The 19,436-nt window shown below is 44.1% G+C and overlaps 1 protein-coding gene across 11 annotated transcripts in view; it reads left to right on the top strand.

Moving 5' to 3' along the window:
* PLAG1 (PLAG1 zinc finger) overlaps nt 1-19,436 on the top strand; it is a 73,296-nt gene that overhangs the window by 45,067 nt on the left and 8,793 nt on the right. For 4 of the 11 annotated variants that reach the window (XM_090039994.1, XM_090040001.1, XM_090039999.1 and 1 more), the window contains one exon: nt 18,134-18,233. The gene's annotated coding sequence lies outside the window, so the exon portion shown is untranslated. Of the gene's footprint in view, nt 1-3,453; nt 3,528-18,133; nt 18,272-19,436 lie in introns of all 11 variants that reach the window. The other 7 variants (XM_090039992.1, XM_090040000.1, XM_090039998.1 and 4 more) reach the window with 3 other exon arrangements.

Here is a 19,436-nt window from a genome sequence, read left to right as displayed (position 1 = left end):
AGAAGAGAACTTCAGCCAAGGAGAACGTTCCATTCTGGCACAAACATTACAAGGCAAAGGAGCTCTAGTAGGTCTGTACATATAGCTAATGTTTTCCCTTCTAGTCTAGTCCAACTTGGGAGAAAACCTCATGGTAAACAGCAGCACACAGATCCTCCCAGTTCTCATATTAAATAGGATTCTTGTGACTCAGAGAAATGATAAGTCTTAAAATATGTAAAAAATTGCTGCAAAATGGAAGGTTGTAAATTGTTTTCTGTGTCCATGAAGATTGGGACAAGAAGTGATGGGCTTGAACTACAACAATAAGGGAGACTTAGGCTAGACACGAGAAGTAACTTTCTAACTGTAAATACTGGATTAGTTTACCAAAGGATATGTTGGAAGTCTAAAATCTCTTATCGGTGGAAGTTTTTAAGAGAAGGTTAGACAGATATTTGGCAGATTGGGGTTTAAGTATAGTTGATCCTTCCATGGAGCAAGGGGAGAGGGCTGATAGCCGATCAAGAGTCGCTTTCTTTACTGCTTTCTATGATTGTGACTCACCATGTGATGACATCCTCCAGCAAAAAATACAGCTTGCAGAGGTACACATGCAGTTACTAATATTATTTGTATCCACCTCACAAAAGAAAACGGGCACCAAACACTCAGCTCAGGGCCTACTGAAGCTTTAAAATATTGCAAGCATTCATACACCTGTCTTCCCTGTCTCATAAAAAGCCTTCAGGTGTTGTGAAGTACATTAGAAGATGTTCAGCCTTCTTGAAGGTAGGAGGAGAAGACTGGAATGGCATTCTAAAATCAAGGGAAAAAAAGATCATCTTTTTCTTGGGATGAGACCATGAGGAGTGGATCAATAGGTATTTGTTTTATTTGATTTCTCTTATCACCTTGGAATGCCAGAAATCATGCGATAAGGGAAGTTACCATGTACAGAGAAGTGATCAAAACTCAGAATTAAAACAAGATGCTAGAAAGGATGTGTTTGATAAAAAATTAGGCTCAAGTTAACTGAAAGCCATGAAAGCAGTGTGAAGTGAAGGAACGTTTTCTGGCGCTTTCTCAAATGGTTGAAATGAAACAAAACCCTCAAGATGGAGCACCTGGCCTTGGCAAAGGGTATGAGACAAAGTGTTAAGAAGTAAATAGCTGTGGTAGAGCAACTTTTGTTACAAAGGTCAAACATTGCACCGGATTGCATCACCGTCTTGTAAAATGCAGAGGATGTACTATATACTGGTCCCATCATTTTGATCAGTCTCTTTAGAAGTCCTTCCCATTGCTTTTAGTCCCCCAGGAGATGGAGAACACTTAAGAGCAAATTGCTCTACTGTAGTTTTTGAGTACTTATTAACAAGGTCATGTGTAAAGATCATTGTTCTTAAATTTGCACTACATTTTTAATTGTTTTAATTTGTAATGAATATGCATTGTTAGCTGTGGATTATTGTCAACTCAATAAATGTCTTTTAAAACAAATTTTCTGAAACAATACATATACAACTCAACCCACAAATGCTGTAACACTCGCCTCTCTGTGCTGTCCATTTTTAGTTGACTCAAATTAAAACTCTTCCCTGATTACAAAGCATGTTAGTTATACCTACCCCATAGCTTCATAACAGGAGCATACTGAATCCTTGACCTTGTTCTCTTGGTCACATGTAGTATTTTTTCACTTTCGGCTGCCCCAAATTGAGTGTCCACTACCTGATTCATCTGTCAAGAATTTTCCCTTGGTCTCTCAGATATTATGTGCACCGGAGTACGTAATGATAAAAACCCAAACTTCCCACCTTTTCATAATACACAACCTGTCTCCCCTTCATCCTTCCAGAAGCACACTCCACTGCTGTTGTGCAACTGTAGGTAAAGTTCAGCCACTCCTTTCTCACATCAAGTGTTGACCAAAAGGTTTGATCTACCCGAAAGAGAGGAGGCATATAACTCCATATATCCTCTGGGTTCCAAAGAACAAATATTTCCTTGTTCATTCTATCAAAGAACCTAACTTCCTAAATATTCTTGCATCATGGACCTTGCCAAACCACCCCGCATGAACAGTGATAACACTTCCACAGAACAAGGATGCATGAGAGCACCATCGTCCTTCTCAACCCTCACCCCCATGACTGATTGAAGTCAACAGTATGTCAACGTTACTGTAACCATAACTCCAGTACAGATTGAGGACTCCGTCCCTTCGGAGCCGTCAGTGGTCTCCTGGCTAGCAGCCTTAACGGTTCTGCCAACAACAAGCAGAGTACTGCTTGGAAGCCAGTTGTTAGGAATGATGAACTTCTGGATGGTGATGGCAACAAGTTGTTCCAATTTGACAAGAATTCTAGGTTAGTCTTGCAGCTGTAGCTCCAGGGAATGCTCAGTACTGATTTTGTAAAAAAGTTGTCTTTGCCATCCTGAAGTTCTGCCTGCACTGCTAGTCAGTCCTGTCCCCCATTACTACCCTGTCCTACCAGTCACTGCTAATTGCCTGAAACCAGATGCCTGGAGCCAGATGTGGTACTCCACCATGTAAAGGTGCTTCAGGTAAATGCTTTCTGCACAAGTAAATTTTCAATGTCATTCTCTTGCTCCTTTTCCATTAGTCATGTTGCCAAGACATCAGTGGCCCTGAGAAGCAGCAGGTCAGATCCATTTGCCCACATCCAAATGCACACACATTATACTGTTCCTGTTAAGCACTGATTGCAGTGATCAGTACTGAGTCCTTCATACTTCCTGAGACCAGTTCAGAAGTGGCACTGGCAAAATTAATGGATTCCAGAAAAATCATGGGAAGTTGTGAGTGTGACCTCCAGGTCCCAGGATTCGTAGAGCTCCATTGTGCATCCCAAAATACACTGCATGAAAAATTAGAGCAGAGCTGTGGAACTGTGCACGAGGGAATATATGCCCAGAATGCTGAGTGATGAGTTTGAACTAATGCCGAAGTGGGTGAGCACAATAGTTAACGAGGAAATTACCATAACAAAGTGGTATGGACACACTTCAGTCTGCTACAGTTAATCTTATGCATCTAGAACAAACCAACAACTTCTGTGTAACATCACTATGTAGACGAGATTAATGTGTATGACTGAATTGAAACAAAAAGCACCCTAGCTTCTAAGATGTGAAAATTTACTCCCAACAGTTTTGTGGCTTGCTGGCCTGTTCAAAGGCAAATTTAGTGTACCATATAAACTTTCCCTTTACTACCTTTTTCCCACTGTAATAAAATAAGTTTAAGATCAGAAATATACTATTGACTAAATATTACTTGAAATTTAAAATGACAAAAGCTATTGTGGCTCTTTCAAAATATGTGGTTTTAGTTGGCTGGGAGTTTTTATTATGGGGTTTTTTTGGGGGGGGGGTCCTTGTTTTTTGTTTTGTCCTAAGTATTGGATGCATCTTTAGTTACCCTTTCCTAAGGCTTTTGTATTTTAGCTCATAGGGTCACATGATACAATCATCCAACCTCAGAGCTGCAGCAGCAATAGCAATGGCCATCTTGAATAAATGTAAGTCAATAATTTTCTTTAATACTAACCATGATTTTCTATAAGTATTTGTTCTACCTGAAAAGAGGGGGGATCTAGCAATTCCTCAAGAGTGGGGAATTCTAAATAAATTGCTGCTGCTTAGCAATGGAGAATCCTTTTTTGAAAAATTTAAAAAGATGTTCTAATGGGGAAAGCTCTGATAATTAATTGCATTAAAATACAAAAGTATAAGAAGGCTGTTGGCCAAACCCTGCCTAATTCCACCCCAGGCCATCTTGAAATAATTATTGGTGGGCTGTCATGTAACTTAGGAAAGAATTGCTCATCTGCCACCTTCTTCCTTCTATTGTAGCATATAAATTCAGTGTATATTGGTAGCTGTGTTTCCCTTCTGAGCTGTATGTTTGTCCCAGGTGTCTGGGAATTTCCTATTACAATCCAGCTCTCCTATGAAGGCTACTGGCCTGTTAAAAATAACCAGTTAGTTAGCATTTTGTATCTTCAAGACATTTTATACTCAGTAATCCTATTATTTGTGCAGCTGTTTGGGAGGTACACAAGTATCATCCCCACTCTGCAGTTGGCAAAACCACCTGGCTGTTGTTGCACTCCATGTGCCTGCACGCTGTCCCTTCTTCCTGCCTGCTGCAGCCATTTCCCCGCTCCTACCCTGCCTGCCCACCGGCCCAGCTTCAGCGCCAGGGATGGCAGAAGCAGCTGGCGGCACCTGGGCTTGCAGGAACATTGGTGGGGGCTCTGCGTGCTGAAGGGGGGCAGGCTGTGGGCAAATCTGCGCCCAAGCCCAGCTCTCCTACCTCCCTCCTGATACAGCGCAGCCCTGGCAGCTTGGTCCCGCACTCCTGCCTGGCTGTTGCTGTGCTCCATGTGTCCGCTCACTGCCCTAGGCCCTGTGCTGGCTCTACGAGTGTTTGGCTATGGTGAGGATCTGCGACAGTGAAGGATCTGCATTACAGCCAAATGCTCCCGACTGCCACACTGAACACTGCCCAGCAGCAGTGGGGGGGGTCTGCTTTTCTCCGCCACAAGTAGCAGCTTGTGCTTGGACCTAGCGCAGGACCCAGGCTGAGCAGCTGCAGCATCAGACAAACTGGTGCTCAGCATCAGAGAAAAGCACCACCTCCCCCTCCAGCCACCAGTACTCCATGGTGCAGCTGCTTTAAGGCCATGCATGGCTGCCTGTTCCCGCTCTGTGCTGGCAGCAGTGACACAGCGGAGACACAGGACAGCCCTGGGTGGCTGCACCAGGAAGCACTGGTGAGAGGGAGGGGCTGCTTTTTTTCAGCGCTGAGCACCAGTTTGTTCCATGCCTCTGCTGCTCAGCCCAGATGGGTAAGTGTGGGGTCCCGGCCAGTAAGGGCTCTATGGAGCTAGGCCAGCTCCCCTCTCTCCCTGCTGGCACAGCCTAGCCTGACTCCACAGGCCCCTGCCAGCCCACACCCCGGCTGCCCTGCTCTGGGCCCTGCTGGCCCCGACCCCAGAACACTGCAGGCCCCACACACACACTTGCTTCTACTCCCGCCCACCCCCACTGTGGCTTTCCCCACTTTTCTGCCTGCCTGCTCCAGCACCACGTGGCTCCAAGCTGCACAGCCAGACTGTGAGGCTCAGCAGGAGCTGAGCTGGCCCGGCTCTGAGAACTGGGATGATTCTTGCAGTCCTCTCCTGCCTCCGTGCTCTGCTCTTACATGAGTTTCCCACTCCTGCAGACATGAATGGTTCCAGGCCAGATGCCTCTGCTAGGCAGGGGCTTCTGATAGGGGGCGGGGCCAGGCAGGCCCTTCTTGTTGAAGGAGCCTGCCAGGGCTTCCCCTGGGTCCTGCTGCCCCTGGCTCCTGTCATCTTTGAGAGGAGCCAGGGGCAGATAAATATCGATTTTATAAATTTTTTTAGGGGCCCTGCAGCCAGACAGAATGGCCTGGTGGGCCAGAACCGAATTGCAGGCCATATTTTGCCCACCTCTGCACTACAGTGTACTCTGATGAATGCTTTTTGTGTATGTGCTTATGTTCACATGTATGCACACACACATAGCTATATTTTGTTTGTGTGTGGGTGTATGTATAGACATGCATGCACATGTATAGTGTATGTAGACATGCATATAGTGTGTGTGTATTAATATGTGTATATGTATGTCTACACACACACACACTATATATGTGTGTGTGTGTGTGTGTATATATATACACACACACACACACACATATATGTGTGTATGTGTTTGTTAGGAGCTTTTATATGTATACAATATATTCCTACTGAACAGTCCCCAGCTTCTGTAATCCAGATCCATTTTGAGATGCTGGAGAACACCGAGTATGCCCTGTACCTCAACAGCCATCTCTTGTGCAACATAGATGAAGAAATCCAACATCTCCTCAAATGCACAACTGCAGCCTTTGGATGCCTGAAGAAATGGATGTTCAAACATCATGACATCAGATGTGAAACCAAGCTTATCAGGCAATTGTGATCCCTACTTTGTTGTACGGAGCTGAGAGATGAACAGTGTACTGGAGACACCTAAAGTTGCTGGAGAAGTACCATCAGTGCTGCTTCCAGAAGATCCTCCAAATCTATTGGGGCGATAGATGAAACAACCTTGCCATTATTTTGCAATCAAGCATTTACTTATGTTAACTTGTGGGAAACTGTCACCTAGGACTGCCCCAGACGGAGGAAGAGTCTTCTGCAGGAATCTCAATACTTTGAAACCTCATGACAGCACAGGGGATAGAAAAGTGGGAACGGCAGAAACAGCATGTCACAGACCAAATCAAGAATCCTGTGCCACCCACCCCACACGGAAACACATGTCTGAGCTGCAGTATAGTCTGTTGATCCTAGATAAGCCTCAACAGCAGAGATCCTGGTTTTCTCTTTTTAAAAATCACAGATTCTGTGATTTAAAATATATATAACTTTACGAATTCTCTGATTAAAACCCCAACATCTGTATTTTTCCGTGATTAAAATGAAGTGCCACTATATGTGTGTATGTATATATGTATCAGTTGAACACAATATTTTATTGACATATTTACAATTTTAAAGTCATTTGGAAGCCTATCAGTGCCTCAATCACTATAATAAAGTAAATTCCAAATACCTACAGATGTTGGCATTTCATTTTGGGTTTTTTGTCATAGAAAATCACAGCTTCCTCTGCCCCCTTTACTCACCAGGACGCGGGTCCAGCTGTGGCTGGCCCCGCCTCTCCCCTGCAACTGCTTTGGGGTGCTGATTAGTCCTGATATGCAAGTGCCCAGCCCATGCCTTTGCCCCTCACTCCTGACCCACAGCCCAGCAATACTCCGTGCCTCTACCTGTGCTGGTGCCAGGCAGGCAGGTGGTGTATGCAGCAGTGAGGCGCCAGCCCCGCCTCCCCCAGATGAGCCACCCAAGGCCTCGTCCCATTCCAGGCCCTAAGCCCCACACCCTGCCCAGACTGGGCAGCAGGCCCAGCCCCAGTCTTCCCCAACTCCCTCCTTCATTATGAGGGCCTCAATTCCACCCTCCTTGTCCTCCACACCAGATTTACTTGTGGGGAGCTGTTCTCCAGGCTGTCTGGGAGCCATGTGCATGGCATCCCCTGCCTGATTGTCCTTCTGCTGCTCCCCCCAGCCCGTAGCAGGCTGGAATTCTGCTAGCCTGCAAGGGGAAACCCACCATTTCCCGCGTTTTTCTCCTTAAAATGAGAAAATTTGGATTTCACCAGTGAACACACAGTGAACAGAAAACCCAGGCCCTTGCTCATCAGCCAACTTCAGACATACAGATAAGGTAGTCATGGAAGAGGATCATCCTCAGCTGTAAGGGATTGCTAAAGAAGATATCTATAGATAGATATAGAGAGATCTCCTCACTCTCACTCTCTTATAGTGTGTGATTGTGCAGACATATATGCATATGTATAGTGTTTGTAGACATACATACATACTGTGTGCATGTAGATGTACATGCATACATATATAGTGTGTTGCCATAATATATATGTTGCCATAATACATGCATGCATACACAGTGTGTGAAGCGCAAATAACAATGATACTAATGATAGTAATTGATACTAATAACAGAAGTGTGTGTGTGTGAGAACATAAGCACACATACACAAATACAAAAGTGTTTTATAGTAGTAAAACACATAGTAGTGTGTTACCTGAATCATATTTATTTGTTATTAATATCATTTTCTGTTATCTTACACAAAAGTAATACAAGAACTCATACATATAAAATTCACCATAGCCTGTGGGTTTGTTTTATGCGTCAAGTCATGTTTTCATATGTGTAAATGGCATTTTTACTACTTCTATAACTAAGATTTTGTTTGCCTTAAGCAGAAAATTAGAGTTCCTTCAACTCAAACATGAATTTGGGTAATTATTTTTATTTCTTTGGATCCATAAATAGAAAAAAGCCTGTATGCCCTGACAGTAATTAAATTTACAAAATAATTAGCACCTTAGCTTCTACAGAGTTCTTCAAAAAGCAACTATGTAGTGACACAAACATTCTTAGAAACCCCATAAAACGCAGTGTAAGGATCAAAATGATTAACTCTAGCTAGCTCTTGCTTCCTTTCGTTCAGTATATAATCAGCAGTTCTTTGGGATATCAGGTAACTCAAACCAAGCTCTGAAGATGTACCATAATACGGACCTACATAATTTGAAACATTGCAATCCCAGTGAGAGATCTCAGTTATGTTTATAGATTTTTAAATAGTAAAACATTTAGCTCATGATGAAATAAATTTTGGTATACACATTTTTTAAATTTCTCCAAACCCAAACTTCTTAAGGAGAAAAAAAAGGTACAAGCAGATTGTTTCTGTTGTACATTTTCAGAAAAGATGATGTAATGGTCTTTGTTTATCTGCAGTAACATACAGTAAAAATTATTTTTTTCTAATATTTTTAAAAACCGGTTGTATGTAGTCCTACCAAATTGAATGTATCTTTTTTAAACTTGCAAATAATTTTGTGGGTAGGCTAGAAATCATAATGAGTTAGGGAGACATCCTCTCTTAGATGATTACTGTTGTAGCAGAACATTATTGGGCTTCTTCTCATAAGTGATTGCTTGCATTTTCCAATCAAAAGCTTGAGAGAGTTATGAAAACAGATAACTATTACAACCCATTTGAATCCATCTGTTCCCCTTGCTACTTGTTTGAAATGTAGCTTGAAGGAGAAAAAGCATCTTTCTCTATGGTAGATCTGTTTTGCCAAAAATATGAAGATTTAATTTCTGTAACAGTCTTAGAGTAATGAATCTATGAAATTCTGGTATGCTTTTTCTCTCATTGTATACTGTCCTTCTAGCAATACTATGGCTTTAATTCTGCACCATTTGCATAGTTGCTAATGTGTACTCACTATGTGCTGGCAACATGCTAGAATGGAATTCTTATGTTTAATTTTAAATACTTATATATTTGCATTCTGAATGGGTGTTTTACCTTTTATGTAGTTTGCTTTCAGTTTGATATATTACTGTCTGCAGGTAATTCTCTTATAGTTTCATAGTTAGTAGGGTCGGAAGGGACCTGAGCAGATCATCAAGTCCGACCCCCTGCCATGGCAGGAAAGAGAAAAGGTGATTGTCAAGCCTTGTCTTAAAGACCCCCAGGGTAGGAGCCAGCACCACTTCACTTGGAAGTTGGTTCCAGATTCTAGCTGCCAGTGAAGTAGCGCCTCCTGATGTCTAATCTGAATTTACCCTCTGCCAGCTTGTGACTGTTATTTCTGGTCACTCCTGGTAGTGCTTGGGGGAACAGGGACTCCCCCAATGCCTGCTGGTCCCCTCTGACTACAGGCCACTAGATCCCCCCCCTCAGCCTTCTCTTATGGAGGCTGAACAGGTTCAGGTCCCGTAGCCTCTCCTTGTAGGGCCTGCCCTGCTGCCCCTGATCATGCAAGTGGCCCTCCTGGACCCTCTCCATGTTGTCCACATCCCTGTTAAAGTGCGGCACCCAGAACTGGATGCAGTACTCCAGCTGCGGCCGGACCAGTGTCACATAGAGGGGGAGTATCACCTCCCTGAACCTGCTTGAGATGTATCTGTGGATGCATGACAAGGTGCAGTTGGCCTTCCTCACTGCATCCCCACACTGCCGGCCCATGTTCATCTTGGCATCAATGATGACTCTAAGATCCTTTTCTGCCTCTGCACTGAGGAGAAGGGAGTTCCCCAGCCTGTAGGTATGCTGCTGGTTCTTCCTCCCCAGGTGCATCACCTTGCACTTGTCAGTGTTAAATCCCATCCTGTTCTTGTCCGCCCACCCCTGTAACCTGTCTACATCTGATTGTATGCTATTCCTTCCTTCCCACATCCCCCCACGTCTTGGTGCTTTTTACAGGTGCTTTTTACAGGGTGCTTTTTACCCCCTCGTCCAAGTCACTGATGAAGATGTTGAACAGTGTGGGCCTGAGGACTGAGCCCTGGGGGGACCCCACTGCCCACATCCCTCCAGGTCACAAGTGACCCATCCACCACCACTCTCTGGGTGCAGCCCTCCAGCCAGTTGGCGACCCATTTGACTACGTAGGTGTCGACACCACAGTCCCTCAGTTTCTTAATGAGAACGGGGTTAGAGACAATGTCGAAGGCCTTCCAAAAGTCCAGAAAGATTATGTCTACTGCTACCCCTGCATCTAAGGATTTGGTGACATGGTCGTAGAAGGCCACCGGGTTGGTCTGACAGGACCTGCTGCTAATGAACCTGTGTTGGTTGTCCCTAAGCATAATCTCCCCTGCTGGCCCCTCATGGATATGTGCCAGAATAATTCTCTCAAAAAACTTGCCCAGGATTGAGGTAAGACTAACTGGCTTGTAGTTCCCTGGGTCCTCCTTCCTCCCTTTTTTGAAGATGGGACCCACGCTGGACCTCTTCCAGTCTTCTGGCACCACACCAGAGTACCACGAGTGCTCGTAAAGCCGTGCCAAGGGGCCCGCAATGACCTCAGCTAATTCCCTCAGCACTCCGGGGTGGAGATCGTCTGGACCAGCTGCTTTAAATACATCCAGGTCCTCCAGAAGTTTCCTGACTAGATCCTCCCTGACCTTTGGCCTAGGTGCGCCTCCCCTGGGGCCTGAGGTGGACCCGGTGCGGGGGCTGATCTGGTCCCTACTCAGGAAAATGGAGGCAAAGAAGATGTTAGATAGGTTAGCTTTGTAGTCTGGTGTGACGACCAGATTTTCTAATGTGTTTTGCAGAGGCCCCACGTTACCCAGTACCTTCTTTTTGCCCCCTATGTATTTAAAAAAGGACTTCTTGTTGTCCTTGATCTGGGAAGCTAGTCCCAGTTCCATCTCTGCCTTGGCCTTCCTGACTGCCCCCCTGCAGCCCTGAGCAACCGCAATATAATCCTCCCTGGTGATGGTTCCTTCCTGCCATTGGATGTGTGCCTCCCTTTTAGCTAGAAGACATTCCCGGATGCTGTTGGTGAGCCATGGGGGCTTTTGTGCCTTCCTGCTCCCTTTGATCTGTGTTGGGATTACCTCCCTTTGGGCTTGGAGGATCGTCTCCTTAAGGAGTAACCACTCTTCTTGGACACCTGACTTCCCTCCCCTCCGGGACCACAGTGCTTTCCCGACTCTTCTCCTTAGCTCATTGAAGTCCGCCCTCCTTAAATCTAGGGTTGCTGCAGGCCTTTGCCACCTTGCACTGGATGGTGAATTCCAGCAGGCGACTATCACTGTCTTCCATGGGGCTGAGCAGCCGCAGCCCCCTCACCAGGTGGCCAGCACCAAGTCCAGCAAGGCATCTCCCCTGGTGGGGCTGTGCACCTCCTGGGTTAGATGGAGGTCCTGCATTCTGGCTAGGAACGTACATGAGCAGTCAGCAGATGTCTGGAAGGTTCAGGTCACCCATGATGACCACGTCCTTTGACCTAACTACCTCTGTGAGCTGACTTAAGAATTCCTGGTCTAGCTCTTCCCCTTGGTTGGGTGGTCTGTAGTAGACCCCCACCGTTAAGGCTCTTTCCCCTCGACTGCCTTGTATTCTAACCCAGAGCACTTCCGTGCGCCCCTCCTCTGACTCTGTGCTACCTGGTGAGGATGTGTATTCCTCCTTAATGTACAATGCCACACCCCCACCTTTTCTTCCCTGTCCTGTCCCTCCTGTACAGCCTATAGCACTTGATATTCACCGCCCATTCATGTGTTGGGTCTCACCACATTTCAGTGAGCCCCACTATGTCTGGGTTAGTGTCAGCTAGCAGGAGGGTAAGTTCCTCCTGCTTGTTTCCCATACTACGAGTGTTTGTGTAGAGGCATTTGAGGCCTCCTGTGGATGGGTGCACTGGCCCCTTAATCGCAGCCCCTGTTGCTTGCCTGTGTATATGTTCCACTCGTCAGTCTAGGCATATTTTTCTTATCATAGAATAAAACTTTTATTTTTTGCCCTAGTTTTATATTTTCACTACACTGAATTTCCTAAGTTGCTGCATTCCACCCCCTATCAAATGTACATATCTACTGTCATTTTACTGTATACTGTCATCTGTACCTCTGTGTTTAAATTAGAATTTAATCTATGAAAATTAGGTTTTTCTGAACTCTAATATATCATTGTATCTAGAAAGCCTGAAGTTAAAATTAAATGTATACAAAACTTTCCAGGCATTACTGCTTTCTCAGGTGATGGTTTTCACAGATTCTATTTGAGTGAGCACACATGCCCTATACAAATGAGAGAGCAGCAGCAGTGTGCAACACCCAGTATAGATGTAGCTGCATATTTGGCAGGGAGGCCTCAACAATTTTCATTCACTTTCTTTTGGCTGCTTCTACCTTCATGATGGAACCTTGCAGTATCCCACCTCTATGTGAACCTGGACAAGGACATCAACAGTTAGAGAAGAAATTTGACTTGCTAAATATGCTTAGTGTACTCAGTTTAAAACAGCCATGCGCAAGGGCACAAAGTTAGAGGTCTGCCTTGTAAAAACAGAGAATTCCCACTCCCTGTGCAAAGCTGACTCAGTTGTACAAGGAGAGAAGGCAAAGCTGCTGAATCTAAAATCTGTCTCCTGCCATTCAGCTGTGCCTATTAACACTTGTCAGGCCAGGTGCCTTTTTTTTTTAACTTGGGCAGTAGTCACATACCTGCATGTACTCAATCTGACACTTTTCTGAAGTCATATAAAAGTAAAGAGAGGACAAACTGCAATTACGCTGTATGGAGACTTCAGTGCTGAGAGGCCACTTCTTCCTAGCCAGCTGTGCTCATCCATTGTCCCTGTTCCAGGCACAAAGGGTGTATCTAAGCCTTGCTCCTCTGCACTTTTACATGCAGGATTGAAGCTGTAGAGAAATCTAGTATGCAAGGGAAAAAGTGGCTCATCCTCCTCTACCTAGCAGAGATGCATGAAGAAGAGAGAACACGGCTTCCAGGGGAAGTGGTGCAGGCTCCTAGCCTGGGGATTTTTAAAAGGAAGTTAGATGAGCACCTTGCCGGGGTCATCTGACCCCAGTGCTCTTTCCTGCCAAGGCAGGGGGTTGGACTAGATGATCTACCTAGGTCCCTTCCGACTCTAGCTACTATGAAACTGGGTCACTCAACAGTGCTAATTAGCTCACCTGCTGCCCTGTGCAAATGCAGCTACGCTTCCAATTCATGGAGTAGCCTGTACAGAACCAGGATGGCATGCTTGAAGGTACCACGGCCTTGCACCACAATTTTTTGATGTTAGCATGCCATGAGACGAGTCTTTATTCTTGAGTGTAGATCAAATAAACAGAAACTTCCACTTCCTCTGATGCGTACTACAGGTAGCATTTTGTTTATCAAGCTCATGCTTGATAAGAAGACCACGGTAAGACTGATACCCAGCTTATCAGCACTGATCAACCAAGCACCCTGGTCCCCACCATGCCCAGTTTTTCTTTATGTGCATTGATGCATGCAGTGGCATTGAAATACTTCTTTGTGCTTGGAAGACTTAGGGTTGAACCATTAGCAGAATTCACAGTTCTTATCAGCTCAGTGAGGTGATTTAAATATCAGCCCTAACTTATCTTTCAGTATTGAAAACTTTGCCCACTCGGCTTACTGTGGAGCTCCTGAAAAAGCTGTCTTCTCCAGGTGTTAACTGGACACCGCAACAGGATACTGAAAGTATTCTAGAGAAGATTCCCATAAGGTGCACCTACAGTTCAGGGGTTTCACCTGGGAACTGCTTCACAGGTATCTGTCACAAGCCCATCCATGGGGTATCTCCAGACCCCCAAGTTGCTCCCTGATGCATGTCTCAGGCACCAGACCAAGGTTTGCTCTGTGGGGATAAGGTGTTATCCCAAGCTTCAGCTCCACTACCTCACACTGAACCTCACAGATGCAGCAAGGAAGTTGCTACCAGCCTTAAGTGGCCTCCCCTTTTGGTTGTGGAAGAAATTTTCGATCTCCTTTTCCATAGAATGGGCTAGCCTGGCATATCACTGTCCCAGAAACCACTCTTTGCCACAGACAGACAATAAGGAGACAAACAACAAAAGATTTATTATATAGGAGGAAAGAATTGCATACTTGTCTTTCTTTTTTTTATCAGTTTTTCTTACAAGTTCTTGCCCTCTTCTCTGGTTACCATCTAGCCCTCTGCCAGTGTTTTTAATAACTCACTCTTCCTGCTGTATCTACCAGCCTTGGCTGCTATGGCCTTGGACCCTTCCTTAGTCTAGGAAAAATCCACAAGACACTGGCCATCTTACAGACAGACCCTTTAATACCTCCAAGCCAGCAGCAGCACCACCAACACCCCCTTGTCACCATTGTCCCAGTTCCTCATGAATCTCTAGAACTAGACATCTGACATTTCTCTGGCTGATAGGCCCATTTCTCTCAGACATCTTTGCTATTGTGCAGTTATTTTGCCCCATTACAAACAGATAATAACTTGAGTCTCCATCCCACCAGTGGCTTCTGGCATTGGGAGTGCTTTCCCTAGTATCACAACAGGTATGTAGCAGTTACACCTGCTCTCTTTCCTTAAATATGCACCCCTATGTTCCTCTGGCTATACATCATGTCCAAACTCATAATGGTACATACAGACAGCATACCCTAATGTATACAGTGGCAATAGTAACAAAAATGGATGCACCATAAAATAGGCTTTCCAACAGAACCGCACACACCATGTCAGTGAAATACATACAAGAAAACATTCGTGACACTCCATAAATCCCTGGACTGTAGTGATTCATGACAGTATCCAAAAACATTCCCTATCTCTGCAGTTCCTTCCCAGTTTTGGCTGTAGTGGGGCCCCTGAGGACTTGATTCCTTACCTTCAGAGCCATCCTCCCAGGCAGTTTCCAGTCCAAAATCAAGGACCCAGCACTAGGTCTCCCTGGGTGCCTATACACATGCATTGAGGCTGTTCTGATGCTCTGTAAGGCTGAGACTTTTACCTCCGCTGTATGTAGTCAGGTGATGGTTATACACGTGCTCTAGGAAGTAGCAGGGGGGCAGGGTTTGGGGGTGTGCTTTAATTAGAACAGCTTTGAGAGCCACTCGAATTAAAGTGCCCGGAGCATCACGTACATCAGCGTCCCTGTGCTGAAAAATGGCAGTGGGGGCTCTTTAACTAAAGTTCATTAAACAAACTTTAGTTAAAGCGCCCCCACTACCATTTTTGGGTGCGGGGACTCTGATATGCATAATGCTGAAGTCTGCTGGAGTGCAGTAATTACCATGCTCCAGCAGACTCGATTAATCTGCCCAGACACACCTACACTCTTCAGCTACCCAGGGCAGTTGATTCCAGGGCTTGGGGGCTCTAGCCTGCACCCCTCAGGAATTCCAGCAAAGGATCAGACCCTTCAAGCCCTAGGAGCACCTGCTTGGCTTTCTCCTCTTACAGACCTGTCCGAGGGAATCTCTGGGGCATGTCTCTAAGTGGGGGAAAATGTTGCTTTTTGTCATGCATGATCAACTGGCAGGACAACAAGCAATGTGCATTTCACCCAATGAAGCAGATTACCTGTACCAGCACAGCTGATCTGCTTCTTTGGGTGGTGTCTGTTTCTACCTTCTGGCAGTGCCCACTACCACATGCTTCAGGGAAAGATTTTGAAAAGTCCATACAGGTTTCCCTCGATTCATGTGGTACATGCATTCCAGGAGAATGGTGCATAAATTGAATTTAAAGTGAACCCACTTTACAATGTAACAAACAGAGATAGGTTTCCATGGCTGTGAGGGCGGAAGTGAAGCTGGGACTAGGGAAGGGGCAGGGGGAGGGGTGCTGCTTTTGGGGCTGCACAAGGCAGCAAAGCAGAGGGAACAGAGCAGCACTCACCCCCACTCCAGCTGCAGTGTCCCCAGGAGCAGCTGGCACCTGCGGCCGCTGGGCTGCACCATGCTTCACCTGCCCCCGCAGCCTGGGCTCCACTTGTCCTCACTCACCTCTCCTGAGCTGCACCGTGCTGTGGTACAGGCAGCTGGTGTCGCCTGCTCCAAGGGCCACTCCAGCACAGGCTGGGGTGAGTGTGGACGAGCGGAGCCCTGGGCGGTACGGGGCACAGCACTCACCCCAGCCCATGCTGGAGCGGCTCCAGGAGCAGCCAACACCAGCTGCCTGCACCAGGGCATGGCACAGCACAGAAGCAGAGAAGAGTGAGAATAGGCAAAGCATGGAGCAGTCCAGCAGCTGCAGACAGCTAGCACCGGGCGCTCCCAGGGCCACTGCAGGTGGGACTAGGGTAAGTGGGGCCTTTCCCCTCCCCCCACAGACTTACTTGTTTGGGCAGGGGGGGTGTCTATGCTGATCGCATAAGAGAAAATTTACCTTGCATGTAACAAATTATGGATCTAAATATTCTCATCGCATAAGAGCAAATTCACATATAAAGAGCCCACATAAATTAAGGGAAATCGGTGTAATGGAGAATGTTTTGATACCTTGCAAATAGAGAAGTAGGTTTCCTTAATGCCTGTCATTTAATGGCTTATTGCTCCAAACCATGGAAATTTATATTTTTCTGCTTGATTTTTTTAACTTATCAAATGTTTTTACTATTTGTATAAATATCTGATGTTTCTTATGAATCCTGCTTGGCCCTTGGACTTAGCTGTATCTTCAAGAGCTTTCTGTCTTGTGCTGATTATGTTTAAAAAGTCCTTTTGTCGAGTTTTATTATATTGTCTTATTCTTAAATTTATGAGACTGTAAATAGGAGTCTGAGTTACCTTCTTTATATAATTAATTATTTTAAATATCCTTAGTACGGTCCTCACTTAGATAAACTTAACCAGCCCTAGTCGCATCTTAATCTCTTTCCCGATATGTTGGTCTTTCACTGCCTGTGATACTTTCCAACTTTGAATTTTTGCTAGGACTTTGTTAGGTGCATGATCAATATTGAACGTGATATTTAAGGTGACAGTATCAACAGTTGTTATAAGGACATTGTAATATTTTCAACATTATTGTCTGTAAGTCTGCTGTTATCTGCAAACAGCTTGGAAAAATTCCTGTAAAAGGGGCTTAGTTGGTATGAAGGATAGTTTAATTAATTAGCAGAGTGTGGTTACCTTAATTATTGTCATTGTTAACTATTTCAGTGCCAATCATCTTAAAAACAACCAGAGTAGAATGGTAGGGTAGTAGTTATAAACGGTTTCCTGGGATGGGGTATAAGGAATGAATCTTTGTTCCTCAAATTTAGCCACTAAAACAGAGAGAAAGCAGAGCTGTATCCCCTCCCCAATACCAAAAGTTTTTGACTGCTCCTTGGATTCCAGAACTGCTTCTACGAATGCCCAGGAGAAGTTCTAAACTCTTGTTTCCAGGTATCAGAAATCTTCGGTCCCTTCCCCCCAATTCCTGTCCCTCCTCACTCCGTTCCTGAGATGCAGCTAGTCAATTTCCACATGCATGTCTGCAGCAAAGTGAAAACTAGGGTAGTGTGAAATTGTATTGGACACCAACATAAAAGTTACTTTTCTAGAGTGAGTGGAACCAGACAAAGGAAAGGGTTTGGTGAGGGAAGTGTTTCATAATTCTGGGATCCCTTTCATGTAACCGACGTCTAATATACTATAAAAAATATGGCTCTTTAAAACAGTTGGAAGGAATGAACCTCTCAGCATTAGAGGTTGAATACACTCTTAATACAACAAACTCTTGCAAGGAGGCATTCAACAAGCAAAAGAAAAACGAACTTCAAAGGGAGAAGATGTGTTTAATAAAGTGAACGTTTCATGGGTTGCTTATATACATCACACAGAAGTTGAAAAGAGAGAGACTTATTTTCTCTTGTAGGTTGTGTTTTAAGCAATATTTCCTGTGTAATTAAGCAGAGTTAAATTGTAGTAAAGTTAGAGCCAATTCAAATAGATTGTGCTGTTTTACTTTTTAAAGAAATCCTTTGTTGATATTGAATTGAAATGATGTTAATATACTTAAATGTTAAATGCCTAATCAATACTTGTGTGAGAGTAATCTATCCATCCTGTTCTAATCAATATAATGACATATTCTACAAAAGAGCAATGTCTCTGATTCTTTAAATGTCCTTTCCTAATTTCCCTTTCTGAATAAACTGGTTTCTCTAGAGTCTAGTTCATTCTTCCTTTTGTTTTTCAGACCAGTAAAAATGGGAAGTACTGGATTCTGGTTTCCTTCAAGAAGAGTCAGCGGAACTGGTTAAGACCAAAATCTGAGGACTTTAGTGGGCAACCATCAGGTGTGCATTGAAAAGAGGCTACCGTAACTCTATTTGAAGTATGCATTTCTTTAAAAGCAGTATACAATGTATAAGGCTAATTTGTAATGCATTAGATTTTTTTAATATCGTTTATCATATTCATCCAACAGTTGTGAACGCACCAATTAGAATGAGGATTTTAAGTGATAATATGTTGAGTCACAAACAGGCAGTCTTACTCATAAAATTCTTTCAGCTGGTCTTTGGAAAGTGTAATATTTGAGGATCAGTGTTTATGTCTTGTCTTCATTGCTCAGTCTATACATCCACAGGAGGGAGGGAGAGAGAGAGAGAGAGAATTTGATATACAGAGATGAGCTGAAGTCCTTCAATATTTCAAAAACTCTGTTGAAATAGTAATCCACTCTTTTAAATGAGCTACTCATCATAAGGGGTCAAATCCATATTTAGTTTTTTTTTTAAGTGATGCACATTTAGATACATTTTTCAGAACAGTTTATTTAGAATCATAACTCATTTTAGGTTATAGTGAAACTAGACAATATCTTAGGATCTTCTTCTGTATTCTTTAATTCTTTGATACAAAGATTAGAGCATTTATAATTTTGGGAGGGCAAAAACGTATGTAACGGAGTGGACATGTGATTTCTCTTTGTTACCAAATTCTGATTAAAAGGGCCACTAAAATGCTTTAATTTGCAAATATAACATAGATTTAAAGTTGATGGAGCAGATTATTGTCTTATATACACTGAAGTAATTAAAGTCAGTCTTAGTTTATCTTTTTTTTGTAAGTTGCTTCAAGTTCCTAAATGATTGATTAATTTGATTGCTTAAAGGAGAAGGGTTAAAATTTATCTGATTCTTTCAAGACCTATGCACATTCCCAGTTACTGAATCGGTGGTTGTGGTTCTGCTCCCATCCCATGTGTTGGAATGTATGGAGGCAGCTCTTGAAGAATCAGTTGTTAAACAAACATCTTTCCATTACTGGGAACTTAAAAAAAATCTGTAGTTTGCTGTTGGTATAGCTGTACTTTAAATATTCAACCTGAAACTTGATGTTGCAGTCTCGTTAATTCTTTTGAGTTCAGAAATCATTACAGAGCAAAAAGACCATGCCATTCTAGAAGCACCTTAGTTCTCTCTTGGACTGTCTATCAATTCTTTCTTCTTTCAAGATAGGGGTGGCAGACGCACAAACTGTATGTGCATTTTACA

Source organism: Crocodylus siamensis, chromosome 3 (assembly GCF_052110815.1).
Source record: "Crocodylus siamensis isolate JL-2025a chromosome 3, ASM5211081v1, whole genome shotgun sequence".
NCBI classification, from domain to species: domain Eukaryota; kingdom Metazoa; phylum Chordata; order Crocodylia; family Crocodylidae; genus Crocodylus; species Crocodylus siamensis.
Note: the sequence above shows the minus strand (reverse complement) of the source record. Positions and strands in the feature narration are given on the sequence as shown.